Raw genomic sequence first — 20835 nt, forward strand, 5'->3', positions numbered from 1 at the left:
GTCGGTCGTTTGGTTTTAAGTGGGTACTGTCTCTTTAAATTTCGAGAAGATCTATGCACATGCGTAGTAGAACCCTCCGAGGGTGGGGCTGGTGTATCTGCCAGCTCAGGCACCGCTATAGTCACAAGAATGGAGGTACACAGGCAGCAAGGGACCAATGAAAAGATACCACAAAAAAGAATGTCCACACCTCTATCTCTGTGGTTCTGTCAGGCGTTCGTGGCTGCTCTGATCCTGTCCCCACTTGGCCCCACACAAAATGGTGGCTCCTGGAGCATCTGAGCATCCCGAACCAGGAAGCAATGGATTTCTTGCTTCTGCCACAAACTCCCCAGCTGTAAGTCTTCCAACCTTCTAAATATTCCTTTATATGTGGTTCAGAGTACTGGGACCATTCCCTGATCCTTCTTGGTCCTGTAGTCTGTTTTGTTCTCGGCAGAGCTCATCACTACACTTCCACTCGATCTGCCATCTTTTTCCAGAAGCCCCCAAATTCTCTTCTTATTCTGGCTTGAATTTCTGGAAGCCTTTTGTCAATGTATTGCTTTAACCATTTTTGAATTGTCATCAGCAAAATTTGATTGATTGTTATATTAATTACATTGTTCAATGCTTTCTACATTCCGTTGGATTACCTTTGTGTAGAATGACAAAAAGTGCATGTTTTCCTCTTGGTTGGCCATGTAGCTTTCTTCCAAATTTCTTGGCATAGAAGAATTGAGCAGTTTCAGGTTTTACACCTTTTTCTTGGTGGTTGTCGTATGTCTCATTTAAGCTGCCATTGTTATTCACACAAAAAGTTCAGAATGTTGACCTAATTTTACAAAACCTGTTACGTATCTACTGATGAATGCATGAGAAATTATGGAGGCTTTCACAGTGGTTTTGAGGAATGGGAGAGAATGGAATAGGAAAGCTCCACTACACCAAGATACAATTCTGGCAGCTGCGGCAATCTATAGAGAAATGTACAGAAATGAGGATGGTTTACTACCTGCCACTTATCAAATCTATTACATGATAGGATGGAAATATCATGATTCACAGGCAAGAGCAACTGAAAGAGGTTCAACAATGGTGTCATTTGGAGAACTAGGCAAAATAAACAGTCTTGTGTCACAAGGGGGAAGTCACAATAATTTTTTTATTTACTGTTAAAATTAAAAAAAAAAAAAAAAAAAAAAAAAAAGAGAATGAGCAGTTTCAGAATCAGATCCCTTTGTTGAGACCCACAATTGATATTCCACTAGTTCTTGGAGCCTTTTGTGCATGTGTGCAAATTCCTTCAGTGCCAGGTTGGAATTCTTCCTTCAATACCTTCTATTTCTGATTATATGCTGCCTTCTAAAACATTTGAATGTTGACCAATTCTTTTTTGTATGATTGTTTCTGTGTGTTTCATTGCAATGATTACAATCTCTTCTGAGCAGCATCACTCAACAGAATTTGCTTCTATTTCCTCTGTGTGCTTTTTTTTTTTTTTTTTTAGGGTGGAGGGAGGTGTACACAAAAACACTGAAGAATATATAATCATTTAAACAACCCAAGCGTTGTAAGCCTGCCTCCTGGCTGCCAACACACAGCTTTTCTCTTTCCATGAGTCTAGAGTCCTCAGCTGCTCTCTTTCTCCATGTCCTCATCTCTGCCTCCCTCTCTGGTGTCACTGCTTCTCTAGATAGGGTCCCACATTCCGCTCATGCTCTTTGCTCTTAATGGCCCTAGGATTCTTTTTTCCTGGAATGTAAGATTGACTACTACCCCCCTTTTTATTAAAAACTTCTATATTTATAGTTGTGACAGTAGCATTTAGTCATGATGATAATCACTTATTATTGAATCATAAGAATCTTATCCTCATCTTTTTTCACCAGTCCCATCTAGACAAGATTAAATCTATTAAATGGGGATTCTACCTTCGCCCATACAGTCTGAAACTAAACTCTCTCTTGAAAACTTGTAAGCCAGTCATTTCATGGATTTATAGCCCCTTCCCCCACTCATTTTAGTTAACCAATGTCTAAGTTCCCTATTTCCTATCAACCCTGAATACAGAAGGGAAAGGATTGATCCTTGATATGAAGGCTCCTTCCCACTCAGTTGTTATTATAAGTCAAGTTCATCAAACTGTAGCAATTAACATTTGTTTCCTTTATACAAAATTTTTATCTTCCTCTTGTAGAGTTCTGATCATCAAGTGATCAAAGCTAGGTGAAATGGATACTATCTACAAGTTTGGGTGTTCTTGTACATCTCCCCTCACTTCATATCAGGTGCACATTTTATTCTCAGCTCTAGCCCTCTGTGTTTATGTCCTAGTCCATGGGCTCAGGGGTTCCCAGGTCTCACCATTCTTTCGACCAACTAGACCTTCCTCTTCTCTCTCTCATTTTCAGGTCGATGGGAATCCATGGAATGTGGTTGAACTCAGCCCATATCTTCATTGATGCCTTTCCCTTTTTCCAATCACCAGTACACCAACGTAGCTTACATGCCTGCGCATGTGTTCTCTTTGAGATTCAGTCTTGAAGGAAGGTTTTCCTGAAGAGACTTGGTTGTTTTCCTTGATGACTCCCTGTCAATTTTTTCTTATAGTAGCCAATCAGACTGACATTCTTGTTTTAGATTTTTTCCTGCTGGTCTTTCTTTCAAGAAGTAACTTCTGTTTCTCTAGCTGCTCCAAGTTGATCTGCTTGTCCTTTTTTTTTTTTTTTTAGTAAATTTTATTGTGAATTGAGTAATAGTTTACAAGGGAGAACATCAGTTCTTAATATAAACTCGTGATTCATTGCAATGGTTATAATCTCTGTTCATCATCATTCAACAGCATTTGCTTCTATTCCCTGTGTTTTTGTTTTTTGTTTTTCTTTTGAGGGGTGTATATACACAAAAACTCAGGAGCATATAGTCATTTAAACAACCAATGGGTACATTCTGCAAGCCTGCATCCTGGCCACCGATACACAGCCTTTCTCTTTCCATGAGTCTAGAGCTGCTCTATTTCTCCATGTTCTCATCTCTGCCTTCATCTCTGGTGTCTCTGCTTCTCTGGATAGTGTCCCACATTCCACTTGTGCTTTTATCCCTTGATGGTCCTAAGGTTCTCTGTTCCTGGACTGTAAGATTAACTACTCCCTCCCTTTTTGTTACAAACATCTACTTTTACAGTTGTGACAGTTGCAATTAGTGTAATAAAAATTACTCACTATGGAGTCATAAAAGTCTTATCCCCATCTCCTTTCACCAGACATGTCTAGAGAAGGTGAAAACTATTCAGTGGGGATTCAACCTTCCCCCATAAACTACACTCTGAAACTAAACTTCCTTTTGAACATTTGAAGCCCCCCACCCCAATTTTAGGTAGCTAATATGTAAGTTGTCCATCCCTATCAACCCTATACACAGAGAGGATAAGATTTATCCTTGGTGTGAAGACTCCTTCCCTTTCAGTTGGTATTTTGAGTGACTACATCAATAAGTATAGGTCAAGTTCATCAAATTATATCAATTTATACTAGTTTCCTTTATCAAACTTTTTTTTTTCTTTTTTATCTTCCTCTTGTCAAGTTCTAGTCATTAAGCCATCAAAGCTAGATCAAATGGGTACTAGCTACAAGTTTGGGTGTTCTTGTGCATCTCTCCTCACTTAAAATCAGATGGACGCTTCACTCTCAGGTCTAGTCCTCCATGGCTATGTTCTTATCCATGGGATCAGGAGTTCCCTGGTATCATCACACTTCAGACCAACCAGCCCTTCCTCTTCTCTCTATCATCTCAAGGTGTTTATGGAACATGCTTGAGCACAGCCCATATCTTCATTGCTATCATTCACCCTCTTCCACTTACCAGTAGACCAACATGGTTGTCAGTAAGCTTACATACCTGCTCATGTGTTTCCTTTGAGTTTTAGTCTTCGAGGGAGGTTTGTCCTGAAGTGACTTGATTGCTTCCCTTGATGGCTCCCCAGCGAACAACTTGCTTGTTCTTGTAGTAGCCAATCAGACTGTCATTTTTGTTTTTGATTTTCCTGCTGGTCTTTCTTTCAAGAAGTATCTTCTGTTCTTCCTCCTGCTTAAGGATGGTCTGCTTGTCATTTCATGTAAGACTGTACCACCTCACAAAGTTCTGGATGAGGCTCATGAGTCCACTTAAGGTCCTATATACTACAAAAGTTCTGTAAGAAGCCTATTTTACTAAGCAAGTTCTAGAACCCCTTTTAGGCATTCCCGTTAGTTTTACGCTGAAGAAGTGTTTAAAACCTTTCTGTAATTGTTGTTGTTGTTAAGTGCCGTCGAGTCGGTTCCGACCCATAGCGACCCTGTACAGGGTTTCCGAGGGTGTAAATCCTTACGGGAGTAGAAAGCCTCATCTTTCTCCCGCGGAGCGGCTGGTAGTTTCGAACCGCTGACCTTAAGGTTCGCAGTCCGATTCGTAACCACTACGCTAGATTTCCCAATATTCTTTTCTATCCTACTCAAGTGTCTATTTTACAGTAGTAGGCAAAGGAAAACAATATTCATAAAACAGTCAAGCATCTTAAAGTTATTTACCCTTTTTCACCCATTCAGACTATGCCTTGATCAGTGTATTACAGAGCCCTGTTGTTTCAAGTTTGAGATTACATCATTATTTACCTCTCTCCCATTTAGCCCATGCAAACCTGCTTCACTGTTCCCCTATCTACTTTGTTCTTCCATCCCCCTTTCCATTCTTGTGTATTGCCCTCTACAACACCCAAACTATGATGTGCCTATTCCCTACCCTGGGCTCTAACATCCCCTTCCTCCCATCCCTAATAATTTTCAAATATTTAAAAAAAATGTTTCCCCTTTTAGTATGGGTATCTTTACTTAAGTATTTACAATTATGGTCTTATGCAATATTTGTGCTTTTGTGACTGATTAATTTCACTCAGCATAATATCCTCAGGGTCCAGATGTGTTATGCTAGGGCTTGCTACTTCCTTGTTATTCTTCAAGGTATCATAATATTTCATTGTGTGTATGTTACAATGTTTGTTCATCCATTCTTTCATTAATGGGCATTTAGGCTGTATCCATCATTTTGCTTTTGTGAATTGCACTGCTGTAAACATTGGTATGCATGTGTTCTGGCTCATATTTCTTGTGAATATATACCAAGTAGAGTAATTACTGGATCATAAGGTATTTCTGTTTCCAAATTTCTGAAGAGTCAAGCACCATACTGTTTACCAGAGTAGTTGGGCTATTTTGCATCCTCAGTATCTCCACTTCCTTGACAGCATTTCTTATCCTTCGCTTTTTTGAACCACTGTCATTGCTGATGTGAAATAATATCACATTGTTGTTTTTATTAGCATCTCTCTAATAGATAATAATATTGGAGAGGCAGCGAGATCGTGGAGCGGCAAGATTCGGAGCCCTGGTGTGATGCTGTCGGTTAATGCACCAGACTCCAAAGCTGCTTTGACTGCAAGGAACAAAAAGCCTCATCTCTGTCACGTGGAGAGCCTGGTGGATTCGAGCTGCTGACCACGGGGTTTGCAGCCAGATTCTTAATCACTACACTACCAGGCCTTGCTCCTTCAAGTTGGCAGATCTGGTAGATGTGTAGTGAGGAGCTCCAACAACAACAACATGGAATACTGGGCCAAGAGGGCTCACAAGATGGTGTTGGAACTCTGAAACAAATATAAAGGTATGTTTGGGGGATCGGAGGGTTACAGCTGGGGAATTACCAGGAGAATCCAGAAATCCATTGTTTTATGGATCAAACACTCAGCTGTTCCCGGAGCCGGCATCTTAGGAGAGAATATCTTGATTGCATGAGGATTGATAGTATCAGGAGAGAACATCTTGATTGTATCTTGATTATATCATGATTGTATCAAGATTAACATCAAAATTTAAAGTGACAGTATCGACATAAAACCAAATGGCCACCCACCACTTGTCTGTCTGTCATGCTGTGGTGGATTGAGTTGCTGTGATTCGGAGGGCTCTGCCATCAGTGTTTTAAATAATCAGCAGGGTCACCCATGGTGGACAGGTTTCAGATGAGCTTCCAGACAAAGACAGACTAGGAAGAAAGAGTGACAAACTAATTCTGAATCGCTAGTCACCGAAAACTCTATGAATAGCAGAGAAACACTGTCAGATATAGGAACGGAAGATGGGAAGGCACTCAGAATGTGACTGGGAAAAAAAAATGCCTCCTCAAAGTAGAGTTGACCATGATGACAAGAATAGAATTAAGCTTTGGGGAGAAAAGAAAAGTGCACAGAACCTTCATATGTGGATGGGCCACAATATAAAATGAAGAGAAACAGATGTAAACATCCACTGAAAATCGGAACATGGAATGTATGAAGTATGAATCTGGGAAAATTGGAGGGTGTCAAAAATTAAATGGAACACATCAACATGGATATCTTAGGCATTAGTAAACTGAAATGGACTGGTATTGGCCATTTTGAATCTGACAACCACATGGTTTACTATGCAGGGAATGACAAATTGAAAAAGAATGGTGTTGCATTCATTGTCAAAAAGAACATATCCAGATCAGTCATGAGGTACAATGCTGTAAGTGATAGGGTAATATCCATGCACCTACAGGGAAGCCCAGGTAATGCTACTATTATTCAAATTTATGCACCAACCACTAGGGACAGTGAAGATGAAATAGAAGAATTCTACCAAATTCTTCAATCTGAAATCGATCAAACATGCAATCAAGAGAGGTTCCCCAACAGAGTGCGGAAATCATCGGACAATCTCTTTGATATCTCAAGCAAGTAAAGCAGGGCTGAGGGATGCTGCTGGGTTCAGCGGGAAGCAGGTCGCTTGCTTTCGTGTGAGTCTGGCAGGCCAGCGGTATGCGGCTCGGGCAGGAGGGGAGCTGCTCTCCTGTGTGCGCGCACGAGCCCGGCAGGCCCCGGGAACACACGGATCAACTAGGCAGGGCAGAAGTGGCTCAGGCAGGCACAGTCCGCGCCTGATGACGTCAGACAGTCGCTGCTTCTCTTTTTCTGCAGGCTTTTTTTGTTTTTCCTTTTCCCCTCCTAAACTAACTTCCCTCTGTCCACTGTATGCACAGAAATCCCACCTTGGGGTAGGTGTCACCAGTGGCTCTCCCTGTTTGAGTCTCCCAGCCACTGGAGGCTCTGCACGAGCTGGTTCCCGCCCCGCCCCCTCAAGCCCAATGGAGCTGGGGATGCCGCTGCACCCTTTTAAAAAGCCTGTAATTCCTTGCACAGTGATTTCTCAAAGAAGTGGGTCTAAGGCTCTGGCGCACTAAGATTCACGCGGGCTGTGAGACTGTGAATTCCTACCTGGGAGGTTTAACTCGTGAGTTGTCCTCCCCTGATCCCGGAGCCCTCACTCACCAGCACCGCCTGGCCGCCCTCCGGAAGTCCTCCCGGTTCTTGACTTTTATGTTGATGTTTTACAGGGTGAAAATATGGCTCAATTATATGGTCAGGCTTGCTGTCCTTTGTTAGATAAGGCAGGAATAAAAGCTCCTGTCCAAATAGGAGTGCCAACTTCTGGGCTAAATCCCACAGTCAGATGGCATAAGAATGTGGCAGAGGATTAGCCTCTGGCCTTTCAGCTCCTTTGTATAGTGGGAAAGTTCTTCCCTGTGTGTGCAACACTGGACACTTTTTGGTGATGTACTCCCATCCATGTGAAGACACCCAGGCTGGGCAGAGCAGGTGTGACAGGGCAGGGCACCGGAGTTAAATGGAAAATGGTGAAAGAGGAAGAAAAAAAAATCACACTTCTTTTTCCATAAGTTGCTGGGTGGTTTCTGTTCCCTAGCCGCTGGCTTTGGACCTACTCTCTGACAGCCAACAAGACTGTGGGTCGGAGGCAGCATCCCAACTATTTCAGAAATCTCCATGGTCCTTTTTGCTCTGTTAGACTTCTCTGCCAGTAGGCCCAGGAAACTATTTCCCCTTACTTTATATTAAATTTAAGTTCCAGGATTGTCCCAGCAAAGTGTTTTTTTTCTGGCTTTTCCATGCTTCCACTAAACAGAATTTCCTGAGTCCCTTTTGCTTCCTCCACCCCAAAACCAGAAGTTTTAGTGAAATTTTTTGATGCAAATCATTTTCTAATATTTAGTATGTCCCAATCATCTATTGTGCCTTCTTTTGCTGTGTAATTTTCACAATATCTGGTATTCTATGTGTGCAGTGTATTACATCCCTGAAATTTGTCCCTAATTTTTTTACTGATTACCATTATCATTATCAGATTCACATTTAGATCTTTAATCCATTCTGAACTTGTTTTTGTATATGGTGTGAGGTAATGGTCTTGTTTCTATATTTGGCATCTAGATTTCCAGTTCTGTCAGAACCATCTGTTGAAGACACTTTGTCTTCCCCATTCAACGGACTTTGTCCCTTTGTCAAAGAGCAGTTGGAAAAAAGTAAATGTTAAGACGGCACAGGACTGTTTTATTTTGCTGTGCATAGGTTAGCTATGCTGACTCTTAAGAGCATCAACAGTATCAACCATCCCTCCCAAGGCAAACTATATTTTCCTAATAGGTGTGAAAATTGGTTGCGATGACTGATCATTTGTAATTATTTCATTAGGGCAAAGTGAGAATATTTTTTCAATCCAGAACATTGTGATTAATTAGTAGTCAAGGGATATGGTTCGCAGAAGTTGAAAAAAAAAGTATGCAAAAGAAAAGACTGGAAGAAAAACAAATAGAGAAAAGGTTTAAAATCGGTGAAACTAATGTTTTTGTTAATAATTTTACACATTATTATTACGTTTGCAGAGACTGCCTGTCAGTTCCTTCTCATAACAATTCTATGTACAATAAGAAGAAACCATGTCTGAGCCTGGGTCCTCCTCACAATTTTTCTTTTTCTTGAACCTATTGTGTTAATTCATGTTATTGTGAGTCTTCGTCTTTAATACTGACGTTATACTTTACCAAAGAAGATGTCCTTATCCAGCAACTAGTGTCTTCTGACACCATGCCCAAAGTACTTCAGATGAAGTCTAAAGCCATTCTTATATCTAAAGAGCATACTGTCTATACATCTCCTAAGATTTATTAATTCTTCTGTCAGTCCACAATATATTTAATAAAATTTATCAATATCGCAATTCAAAGACATCATCTTCTTTGGTCTTCCAGTTTCATTGTCTAGCTTTTGCATATATATAAATTTATTGAAGATACCATTAGTTTGGTCAACACACCTTTATTCAAAGTGACGTTCTTGTTTTTTAACCCTTTAATTATGTATTGTGCAGTAAATGTATCCTATGCATATTGTGTGATAAATTAATCATATGCAATAAAACATTTAATTTATTGATTCATATTTCTTGTATATTAATTGTGATTACAAGTCAAATGAAGTTCTTGACAAACTCAATGTTTTTATATTTATTATGATATTGCTTATTGGTCTAGTTGTGAGTATTTCTGTCTTCATTGTATTGAAGAGTAATCTAAGCTGAAGGGAATAGTCTTTGTTCTATGTTCTTCAAATCCTCTTCATTTTCAACAAACAAGTTTGTGTCGTGCACATAATGAATCTTTCTTTATTCTTCTTCGTATAGTTCAGTTTCTCACATTATTTTCCCATGTTACAGATTGAATAAGTAAGGTGAAAAGTGTCTGTTGTATACATCTTCTGATTTTAAGCAACACAATTGTCCTTTGTCCTGTTCTATGAAGAGGTTTTGTATAGGCACAAGTGAATGTTCTGCAATTCAATTTCTTTGCAATATTATCCAAAATTTGTTTTGATACACACATTCAGATGGATTTTCAGAGTCATTGAAACACTGATAAACAAAAAACAAAACAAAACAAACAACAACAAGAAAAAGATCAGTTGGATGTATGTGGATGGGTTAATTTTTGGATTCTCAATTCTGTTCCATTGATATATATTTCTTCATTATACCAGTACAAGGATATTTTGATCACTGTTGCTATATAGCAGATTTTGAAATCAAGGAGTGAAGTCTTCCAAATTTGTTCTTCTTAAGCAATGCTTTGCTTATCCTAGGTTTCTTTCCTTTCCGTATAAAGTTTGTAATTGGTTTTTTTTTTTTTTTTCCATCTTTTTAAAGAATGTCTGAATGTGAATTAAGATTGCTAGTATTGGTATTTTCACAATATTGAATCTTCCTCTTATGGAGCCTGGTATATTCTCCCATTTTTGTAAGTCTCCCTTTGGTTTCTTGTAATAGTGTTTTATAGTTTTCTTTGTATAAGACTTTTGTTTTCCTGGTTACATTTATTCCTAAATATTTCATCTTTTGGGCAGTTATTGTAAATGGCACTGCTTTCCTAATTTCCTTTTCCGTGTTGTCATTATTAGTATAGAGGAATCCAACAGATTTTTTTATGTTGATCTTGTACCCTGCCACTTTGCTGAATCTTCCAATGAGTCCCAGTAGGTTTTTGTTTTGTTTTGTTTTTTGTTTTTTGCTGGGTATTGAGGGTTTTCTGTGTAAAAGATTGTATTGTCTACAAACAGAGAGAGATTTACTTCCTCTTTGCCAGTTTTGAGGCGTTTAATTTCACTATCTTGCCTTGTAGCACTGGATAAGACTTCCAACACAATATTGAATAGGAGTTGTGACAAAAGTCATCCTTGTCTGGTTCCTGTTCATATAAGGAAGGCGTTCAGTTTCTCTCCATCTAGACTTATGTTGGCTATTGGTTTTATATATATGCTCTTAATTACGTTGAGGAATTTTTCTTCCATTCCTACTTTGTTGAGTGTTTTTATCAGGAATAGATGTTGGATCTTGTCTAGTGTCTTTTCTGCATGAATCAATATGATTATACAGATTGCATTGATTGTTTCTCTAACATTGAACCATCCTTGCTTCTCTGACTTGAATCCTACTAGATCTTGATGCATTAAATTTTGAGTTATTGTTGAATTCTGTTGGCCAGAATTTTGTTGAGAATTTTTGCATCTGTGTTTATGAGGAATATTGTTCTATAATTTAATGTCTTGGGGGTGTTTTTCCTTGGTTTTGGTATGAGCGTTTTCATTGCTTTAAAGAATGTATTAAAATGTTTTCTATCCTTTTCCATATCCTGGAATAATTTGAGCAGAATTGGTGACAGCTCTTCCCTGAATATTTCTCACCACTGAAAAGATCTGTACCTGGATTTTTTTTGATGTCTTGAACAATTGCTTCTTTTGTTATGGGTATGTTCAAGTTTTCTACTTCACTCTGTTTAAGTTTAGGTAGGTCGTGTTTCTCTAAGAAAGTATTCATCTCCTCTAAGTTTTCTAATTTGCTTGAATACAACTCTTCAAAATGTTTTATAATTATCCTTTTATTTCCATTGCTTCCAGTGTGACATTACCCATGTTGTTTCTTGTGTGTGTTATTTGTGTCTTTTCCCTCTTTTCATGTGTTAGGTTTGCCAATGGTTTGTCAGTTTTATTAATTCTTTCAAAGAACCAGCTTCTTGCTCTTTTCTTTCTATAGTTTTTCTGTTTTCTATCTTTTTTATTTCTGCTCTAATCTTTTCTTCTGGCGACTGTAGGCTCGCTTTGTTGATCTGTTTCTAGTTTTATGGAGAGGCTGTGTTAAAGTGTTATTTATGGGTCTTTCTTCTTTTTGGATGTGTGCATTTATTGCAATAAACTGTCCTCTCAGCACTGCTTTTGCCATGTTCTAAAGATTTGCGTATGTTTTGTATTCATTGTCAATTTTTTCTAGTAACTTTGTGAGTTTATGTTTTATTTTTTCTAATACCCAGTAGCTTTTAAGCAGCATGTTATTCAGTTTCCATTTATTTGACTTTATTTCCTTGATCTTACTATTTTTTATTTCTAATTTTTAGCGTTGTGGTCTGAGAAGATGTTTTGTAGTATTTTGAAGTTTGTAAATTAATGGAGATTTGTTTTGTGGCCTAACACATGGTCTATTCTGGAGAATGTTCTATGTGCACTGGAAAATAATGTGTATTGTGATTTTGACAGTTTGAATACTCTGTAACAATCTATGAGGTCAAGTTGTTTGATTGTGTTGTATAGTTCCTCCATATCTTTGTCGATTTTTTTTTTCTGTTTGTTCTATCCTTTGTTGAAAGAGGCATAGTAAAACCTCCTAGAATTATTGTAAATTTGTCCTTTTCTTTCTTCAGTTCTAGTAGGGTTTGCTTTATATACCTTGGGGCTCTTTCATTGGGAGATAGATATTGATTATGGATAAGTAATCTTGTACAATTGACCCTTTAACAATGAGATAGTGTCCTTCTTTATCTCTTATGCTGATTTTTACCTTAAAGTTTATTTTATCAGAGATTAGTATTACCACTCCTGCTTGGTTTTTACTGCAATTAGCTTGGTATATTTTTTCTGCCTTTTGACTTTTAATCTGCTTTTGTCTTTTTGTGTAAGGTGTGTCTCTTGCAAGCATCATATTGAAGGGTCTTGTTTTCTTATCCATTCTGCCACTCTCTTTCTTTAATCTGGTGCATTTAATCCTTTGACATTCAGTGTAATTATCGCTAGGTATGAAGTAATTGTTGTCATTATGTTAATTTTTTGTGGTGCTATTGATTCCTTTGTTCTGTATGTATTCCTGTACTGAGTTCATAGTTTTTTTGTTTGTTTGTTTGTTTTTTTTTTGCTGTTTCTTGTCAGTTTCATCTTAGTTTTCATGTTTCCCTGTTACTCTTGGATCTTCATTCTATTGGTATGTTGTGAAGTATTAATTTTCTTTAAGGTTATCCTTTCATTTACTAACTTTTCCCTCTATTTTAACCAGTCTATTTTATCCTGTAACCTACCTGAACTCCTCACCACCTGGATTTCTGTTCCTATATTTTCCCCTTCTTTGACATTGTAATTATTTTTGTCTTTGACTGACCTCCCAGTTCCTCTGCCTTAGTAAGTAACACTGCTCTATTCCACAGCTGCTTTTAGGATTCATTCTTTTTTTTATTTTGGATAGCTTGATTGTAATATGTTTTGGTGATTTTATTTGGGGGTCTATCTTTCCAGGGGTGTGTTCAGGTTCTTGAATACTTATCTTCTTATCCTTCAAGATTTTAGGGACATTTTCTTCCATAGCTCCTCAACTATCTCCTCTGTGGTTTCCTGTGATTCTTCCTGTTTCAAAATGCCAATAATTCTTAAGTTATTCCTCTTCATATTGCCCAACATGAATCTTAGACATGCTTCAGATATTTTTAATATTTTTTTTCCTGTTTTCTCGTCTATCTTAGCAGTATTGAGAGTTTTGTCTTCTAGCTTGTTGGTTTTGGCTTCCATATCTTCAATTTTACTCCTTTGCCCTTTCAGTGTATGGTCCATTTCTGATAATTTATTATTAATCATTTGAAGCTCCTTTTTCAGGTTTTGAATTGTTTCCAATGCTGTATCTATCTTATTTGATTGTTCTTTTAGCACTTTCCAGAATTCTTCTTTATTTCTTCCACCCCTCTATTGAGCATTTGGATGCACCTCAGAATCATTCTCCTGAATTCCTTTTCTGGTAGTTCCAAAGCCTGTTCTTATTCTAATGGGAAGTCCAGCTCATTTGTTTAAGGTTTTTTTTTTTTTTTTTTTTTTTTTTTCTGGTCATGTGCCAAGATCTTTTGTTGTTTCTTGGACATTTTCAATAGTTAGATATGTTTTCAATAATTAAATTAATAGATATTACTGTATTGTTACTGTAATTATTACAGTAATATCTCTATTATTACTGTAATATTACTGTGTTGCTGCATTATTGCTGTAATACTGTAATAATACTGTATTATTACTGTAATTATTACAGTAACTAATGCAGTAATAATTATTACTGTATTATTACAGTAATATCTATTAATTTAATTATTGAAAACATATCTAACTATTGAAAAGAAAATAAAACAAAAAAAGTAGCAAATTAGTCTAGTACTGAGTAGATCAATGTGTGTGCACAGTAAAAACCTCCAGGGGCTAGTGGGGGTCTCCACTTGCTCAGGCACCCCCTCTCATCATCACTGTGGAAGTCCTCAGACAGAGTGAGAAAGGAGTGAAAGAATGATCACACATTTATTTCTGAGGATAGGTTAGGTCTCTGTGTATCTGTAGATTCCTTCTGAAGATGACTGTGCCCTTCTCCCTTTAGTGTGTTCTCAACAGATATTGGCTGTACACACTTTTCTTGTCTATAGTTGTTGGTGTTGGCTCTTGTCTTTCATGTCGGAGTTTTAGAGAGTGCTAACATGGTTTGGTTATATGCCCAGACCTGTTGTTCCTTATTAGATATAAAGCAGGAGTAAAAGCCCCTGCCCAAGAAGAAGTAACAACCTCAGGGACAAACCTGAAAGTCAGATGTCATTAGAACACACCAGAGGATTAGCCTCTGGAGCCAACTGGGGCTTTCAGCTACTTCCAATTTGCACCCTGTGAAATTTGTACACTGTGGGTGTGATTCTGGACCCTTTTGGGGGTGTGTTCCCACCCAATGAAGACACCCAGACTGGGCAGAGACGGTATGAGATGTGAGAACACATGAGTGGAAGAAAAAAAGAAAAGAAAAGAAAATGTCACACCTTTTTCCACAAGGCACTGGTTTTCATGTTGTAGCAGGCTGGCTGTTGATTCACCCTCTGACCTTTTCTAAGACTGTTAGCAGGCCTAAGGCAGACTCCCAATGGATTCAGAATTCTCTGCATTTCTTAGTTCCCCATTAGAATTCTCCATCGATAGGTCCCAAAATTATTTCCCTTTATTTTATATTAAATTTGAAGCTCAAGAGGAGAATAAACAGCATGGCATATTGAGTAGAAGTGCAATGAGGAGTTCCGTCAGCAACAACACAGAATACCAAACCAAGTAGGCTCAGGGGATGGTGCCAGAAATCTGAACCACATATAAAGGAATATTTAGATGGTTGGAAGGCTTGCAGGTAGAGGAATTTATAACAGAAGTAACAAATTCATTGCTTTCAAATTGAAGACACTCAGATGCTCCCAGAGCTGCCATCTTGGGAGAGACCAAGCAGGGGAAGGATCAGAGCATCCACAAATGCCTGACAGAACCATGGAGATAAAGGTGTGGACATTCTTCTTCTTCTTTTTCTTTTTGTATCTGTTCATTTGTCTCTCACTGTCTGCACACCTCCATTCTGGTGACTGGAGAGGGTGCCTGAGCGAGTGGACACCCCATCCCTGGAGGGTCCCACTACACATGTGCACAGATCTCCTTGAAATTTAAAGTGACACTTTCCACTTAAAACCAAATGGCAGTATAAAAACATTCACAGCCAGTCCTGAGATGTTTATCACTTGGAAAAATGCCTGAACAGGAATTGTGCAGCAGGACAGACAGACTAAAAAGGAAATAGGCTGAAAATTAAATCCTGATTTATATGATAACAACCAACAGTGGCATCTTGAAATTTTTCAGGAAGCAGAGTGAAAAGGAGTGCACATCTCCTGATCACATCTACCTGTAGGCAATCATAAAGCACAAAAAATAACAAAATACACATCCATCTAAGTATTAAGATCACAGATAACTCCTCAATATGCCCCCAAAATAGAAACAGATGACAATATCAGCACATGTCCAGAAACGAGATAAAGTGACTGAGACAAATAAGATGGAAGTAGATCTACAGTCCATAATGGAAGATAGGCAGACTTTGGAAATGCCTGAGATGGAATTCAAAAAAATGATTATAAAATGTATCAAAACACTATACAATGCAGTTGAGAAAAATAAGGAAGAAGTCAGGAAAGTACTGAAGGAACAATCAAATAAGATAGATACAGCATTGGAAACAATTAAAAACCTACAGAATGAGGTCCAAATGATTAATAATAAAATATCAGTAATGGAGAATACACTGAAAGGGCAAAGGAGTCAAACTGAAGAGACAGAAGCCAGAGCTAGTGAAGTAGAAAATAAATCTCTCAACACTACTAAGATAGAAGAGCAAACAAAAAAAGGATTAAAAAAATCTGAAGAAGTCCTAAGATTCATGTTGGAAAACATGAAGAGGAATAACTCAAGAATTATTGGCATTCTGGAACAGGAAAACACACACAAGTCCACAGAGGAGATAGTTGAAGAGGTTCTGGAAGAAAATTTCCCTAACATCCTGAAAAGTGAAAATATAACCATTAAAGAAGTTCAGTGAACCCCAGGAAGGATAGACTCCAAAAGATAATCACCAAGACAAATAAAAATCAAACTCTCCAAAATCAAAGATAAGGACAGAATCCTGAAAGCAGCTGGATAAAAGAGAAGTGTAACATACAAAGACAAGCAAATCAGATTAATCCAAGATCTTTCAACAGAAACCTTGCAGGCAGGAAGGCAATGGGGTGACATATATATAACCCTGAAAGAAAACAAAACAAAAAATAACCTCCAACTAAGAATCTTCTACCCAGCAAAACTGTCAATCAAATATGATGGTGTAATCAAAACATTCCAGGATAAACAGAACCTAAGAGATTTTGCCAAAGCCAACCCTGCTATGAAAAACATCCTAAAGGAAGTTCTGTGGACTGAGAACTAACAAGAAAAGACAACAATCAGAGAATGATGTACCTGTTAAAATCACCCTGAACTCACTCAATAGCCAAATGGAAGAGTCAAGAACAGAAAAAATGATAAGAACATAGGATCTGGGAGGACAGTTTATGTTCAAAACAATTACAATGTGAAAGAAAGTAAACACAGAGGAACAGAGATCCAGGTGGTGAGAATGTCAGGTAGATTATAGGATAAAATAGATTGCCTTAAATAGAGGGAAGAGTTATTGTAACATAAGGTAAACCACAACAGTGGTATTGGGGTGGAGGGTTTATTTCAGGTGTTAGGAAGGGAACTACAAGAAGTGGGTGGAAGCGGAAGAACAAGATAGATAGGGGAACACTGAGACAGGTTTGCATGGCCTAAGTGGAACTGACTTAAATAGTGATGCATGCTCAATCTTGGAACAACAGGGCTCTGTGATACAAGGATCTAGGCATAGTTTGAAGAGAATAAATTAAATAAAAATGCTTGAATGTCTTATGAATATTAGTTTCCATTGCCTACTATTGTAAAATAGGCACTTGAGTGGGATAGAAAATAATGTTGGGAAACATGATTACAGAAAACTTGTAAGCCCATCTTCAGCCTACAATTTATTGGAATACCTAAAAGCATTTCTAGAACTTGCCCAGTGAAATAGGACTCTTGCAAAACCTTTGCAGAGTATAGGACATTCGGTGGAATCCTGAGTACCATCCAGAACCTTATGAGGCGGAACATTCCCGCTCGCAAGGACAAGCAGACCAGCTTGGAACAGCTAGAGCAACAGAAGATATATCGTGAAAGACAGATCATCAGGAAAAATCAAAAACAAAAAGTCAGCATGACTGGCTACTATAAGAATAAGCAAGATGTTGTCTGTCTTTTGAATCTTGGTTTCCCTTGCATACCATTATAAAATAGACACTTTGGGGGATAGAAAGGAATAGCCAGAAATATCACCATAGAAAGCTTGTAAGTCAGTCTTCAGCCTATAACTGATTGGAATGCCTAAAATGCGGCTACACCATTCCCAGTGGAGGAGGGTTCCTGTGGAGCCTCTACATTACATAAGGCCATAGGTGGAATCCTGAACCTCATGCAGAATCTTCTGAGTTGGGAAATTTCCACTGGAAAGAACAAGCAGACCAGCCTGGAGCAGCTTGAAAAACAGAAGATACTTCTTGAAAGAAAGACTGAGAGGAAAAAAAAAAAATGTTGTCTGACTGACTGCTACAAGAACAAGTAAGTTGTTCACCCAGGAGACATCAAGGTAGTGGAAGGGTCCCCTCAGGGCAAACCTCCTTCCAAGACTAAGACTCACTCGGAATATACTAGCAGACATGCACTCTGACTGGTGACCACGTTGGTCACCAATAAGGGGAAGTGAGGGAAAAGCAGCAATGAGGCAGCAAACTAAGTCCTAACACATTCAATAGACTCCTGTAAATATGGGTAGAGACCTGGTTGGCCAGCAGTGTGGCAAGACCTGTGGACTCTTGGGCCCAGATTCAGTGACATAGCCACAGAGGACTAGAGTGGAGAGTGAAGCATCAAGGTGATAAGAAGTGAGGGCATATGCAAAGAACACCCACATTTTCAGATAGTACCTACTTGACCTGGCTTCAAAGGCTGGATGATCAGAACTCAACTAGAATAACAAAGAAGAGGAAAAAAAAGAGATCTGTCACAATTTGATGAACTTGACCTACACATATGGATGCAGTAGCTAAAAAGAGGGAAAAAATATTTACAGCAAAGATCATTCCCAACCCCTCGATGCACAAGGTAGACTGGGATGGGTAATTTGGACATTGCTTACCCAAAATCGGGTGGGGTGGGGCTACAACAGCAAGAAGTGACTGGCTTACAAACTTTCAAGAGGGAACCTAGATACAGAGGGTGTGGAGGAGGGTAGAATCTACACTGAGTAGTTACCAATCTATCTGGGCGGGGCTGATGAAAAGAAATGAGGATAGGACTCATGTGGCACAACAGTGAATAATTGCTATCAGAACCTACTGTGAGGGTTGGAAATGTAAAGGTGGACATTTTTTAGCAAAAGGAGGGGAGTGATTGACTTTACAGTCCAGGAGCAAAGGTCCCTGGGTCTATCATGTGAGAAAAGTGGAGTGCAGGATCCTACCCAGAGAAACAGTGACACCAGAGATGGAGGCAGAGATGATGAAAGGGAGAGATGGAGTGGCTGCGGACTCTAGACCTAGAGATGGGGAGATGCTGGGGGCTGGCTTGCAAGGTATACCCTTTGGTTGGTATATGATTCATGGAGGGGATTGTAACCATGACAATGAAACAATACATGCTGGGGTGAATGTAAAGCTAATATCCTCCCATGTAAACTATCACATAATTCACAATAAAACATTTAAAAAAACAAAACAAAATAAAACGAATAAGCAAGCTGTTTGCCAGGAAGCCATCAAGGCAAGCAATCAAGTTCCTTCAGGACAAACTCCCCTCTAAGACTGAAACTTAAAGGGACACACAGACAAGTAAGCTTACTGACAACCACGTTCATCTACAAGTGATTGGAAGAGGGGAAAGGCAGTAATGAAGAAATGGGCTGAGTAAAACCACAGTTGATTGACTACTGTTGACCTGGAGATGAGAGACAGAAGAGGAAGGGCTGGTTGGTCCAAAGTGTGGTGAGACCTGGGGACACTGAGTCCATGAACAGAGACATAGCCTCAGAGGGCTACAGCTGAGAGTGAAGCATCCAGCTGATATGAAGTGAGGGGAGATGCTCAAGACCATCCAAACATTCAGGCAGTATCCATTTGACCTCGAATTTGACTAGAGGAAGATTAAAAAAAAATAATAATAAAATAAATAAGCAAATAAAGGAAACAAGGGTAAATTGCTACAATTTGATGAACCTGGCATAAACTCATGGAGGCAGTAACTCTAAATACCAACAGAGAGAGAAGGAGTCTTCACATAGAGAATCAATGGTATCCCCTCTGTATACAGGGTAGATAGGGACGGGCAACTTCGACATTAGCTACCTAAAATGAGGGGGCAGTAAAGGCACAAAGTAACTGGCTTACAAGGTTTCAAGAGGGAGTTTAGTTTAAGAGTATGGTGGTGGTGGGGGTGGGGTTAGAAACAGTCACCATTAAATAGTTTTCATCCTGTCTAGATGGGTCTGGTGAAAAGATATGTTGATAAGATTCATATGACTCAAAAGTTAATAATTATTATCATGACTAATTGTGATGGTCACAATTGTAAATGTTGAAGTTTTGTAACAAAAACAGGAGAGTGGTTAAATTTACAGTCCAGAAACAGAGGACCTTAAGACTACCAAGGGAAAGAGCACAACCAGAATGCAGGACTTTATCCAGAGAAACAGTGACGCCAGAGACGGAGGCAGAGATGGGGTCATGGAGAGTGGGAGCGGCTGAGGACTCTAGAGTCATGGCAAGAGAGGGACTAAGAGTTGGTGGCCAGGAGGCAGACTTGCAGAATGTGGCCATTGGAGGTGCAAACTATTTTATATGCCTGAATATCTTTTTTTTTAATCTAAAATGAATAGAGAGAAATACTGTTAATTGATGGTACGTGGAGTGGATTATAATTATTGTAATGCAACAGGGTGTTTGATTTATTGAGTGTATGATCTGCCCTGTAAATTTTCACTCAATCCACAATGAAAACCTTAAAAAAAAAAAAAAAAAAATCACATACCCAGCAGCGAAGCTGTCCCTTAAATATGAACAGTGAAATTAGGACATGTCCTGAAAAACAGAAATTAAAGGAATGTGTAATGCCAGTCCAAATTTACAAAAAAATGCTAAAGGGTGTTCTTTGGACTGAGAACCAACAACAGAAGACAACAACCTGAGATTATGGTACATGACAACACCACACAGAACTCAATCCAAATATAGATATTTAAAGTAAAACAAACAAACAAGCAGAAAATCTACAAGACTGAAAACAGGGAACCAGAGATATCAATGCATAATGAAGTCAACTGCAAAACAAAAGGAGGGAATAGTGTAGATACAGAACTTTCAAATAGCAAGGAAGTCAGTTAGATTTCAAGATAAAACAGACTGTTTTTAGCAGAAGAAAAATAATAAATTGCAGGGTAGCCTAAAAGAAAAATAATATACTTACTCCTTAAAATTTTTAAATGATGACAATCAGAAAGATTTCATAAACATCAACACAACAGAAATGAAAATAAAAAGAAATCCCACAATCAAATTAAATTCAGCATAGAAAATAATGTGGAACAAAGAATCCAGTACCACACACACACAATAAAAACAGATAAATGACAAATCATACCTATT

This window comes from Chrysochloris asiatica, unplaced genomic scaffold, assembly GCF_000296735.1.
Source record: "Chrysochloris asiatica unplaced genomic scaffold, ChrAsi1.0 scaffold00126, whole genome shotgun sequence".
Taxonomy (NCBI): Eukaryota; Metazoa; Chordata; class Mammalia; order Afrosoricida; family Chrysochloridae; genus Chrysochloris; species Chrysochloris asiatica.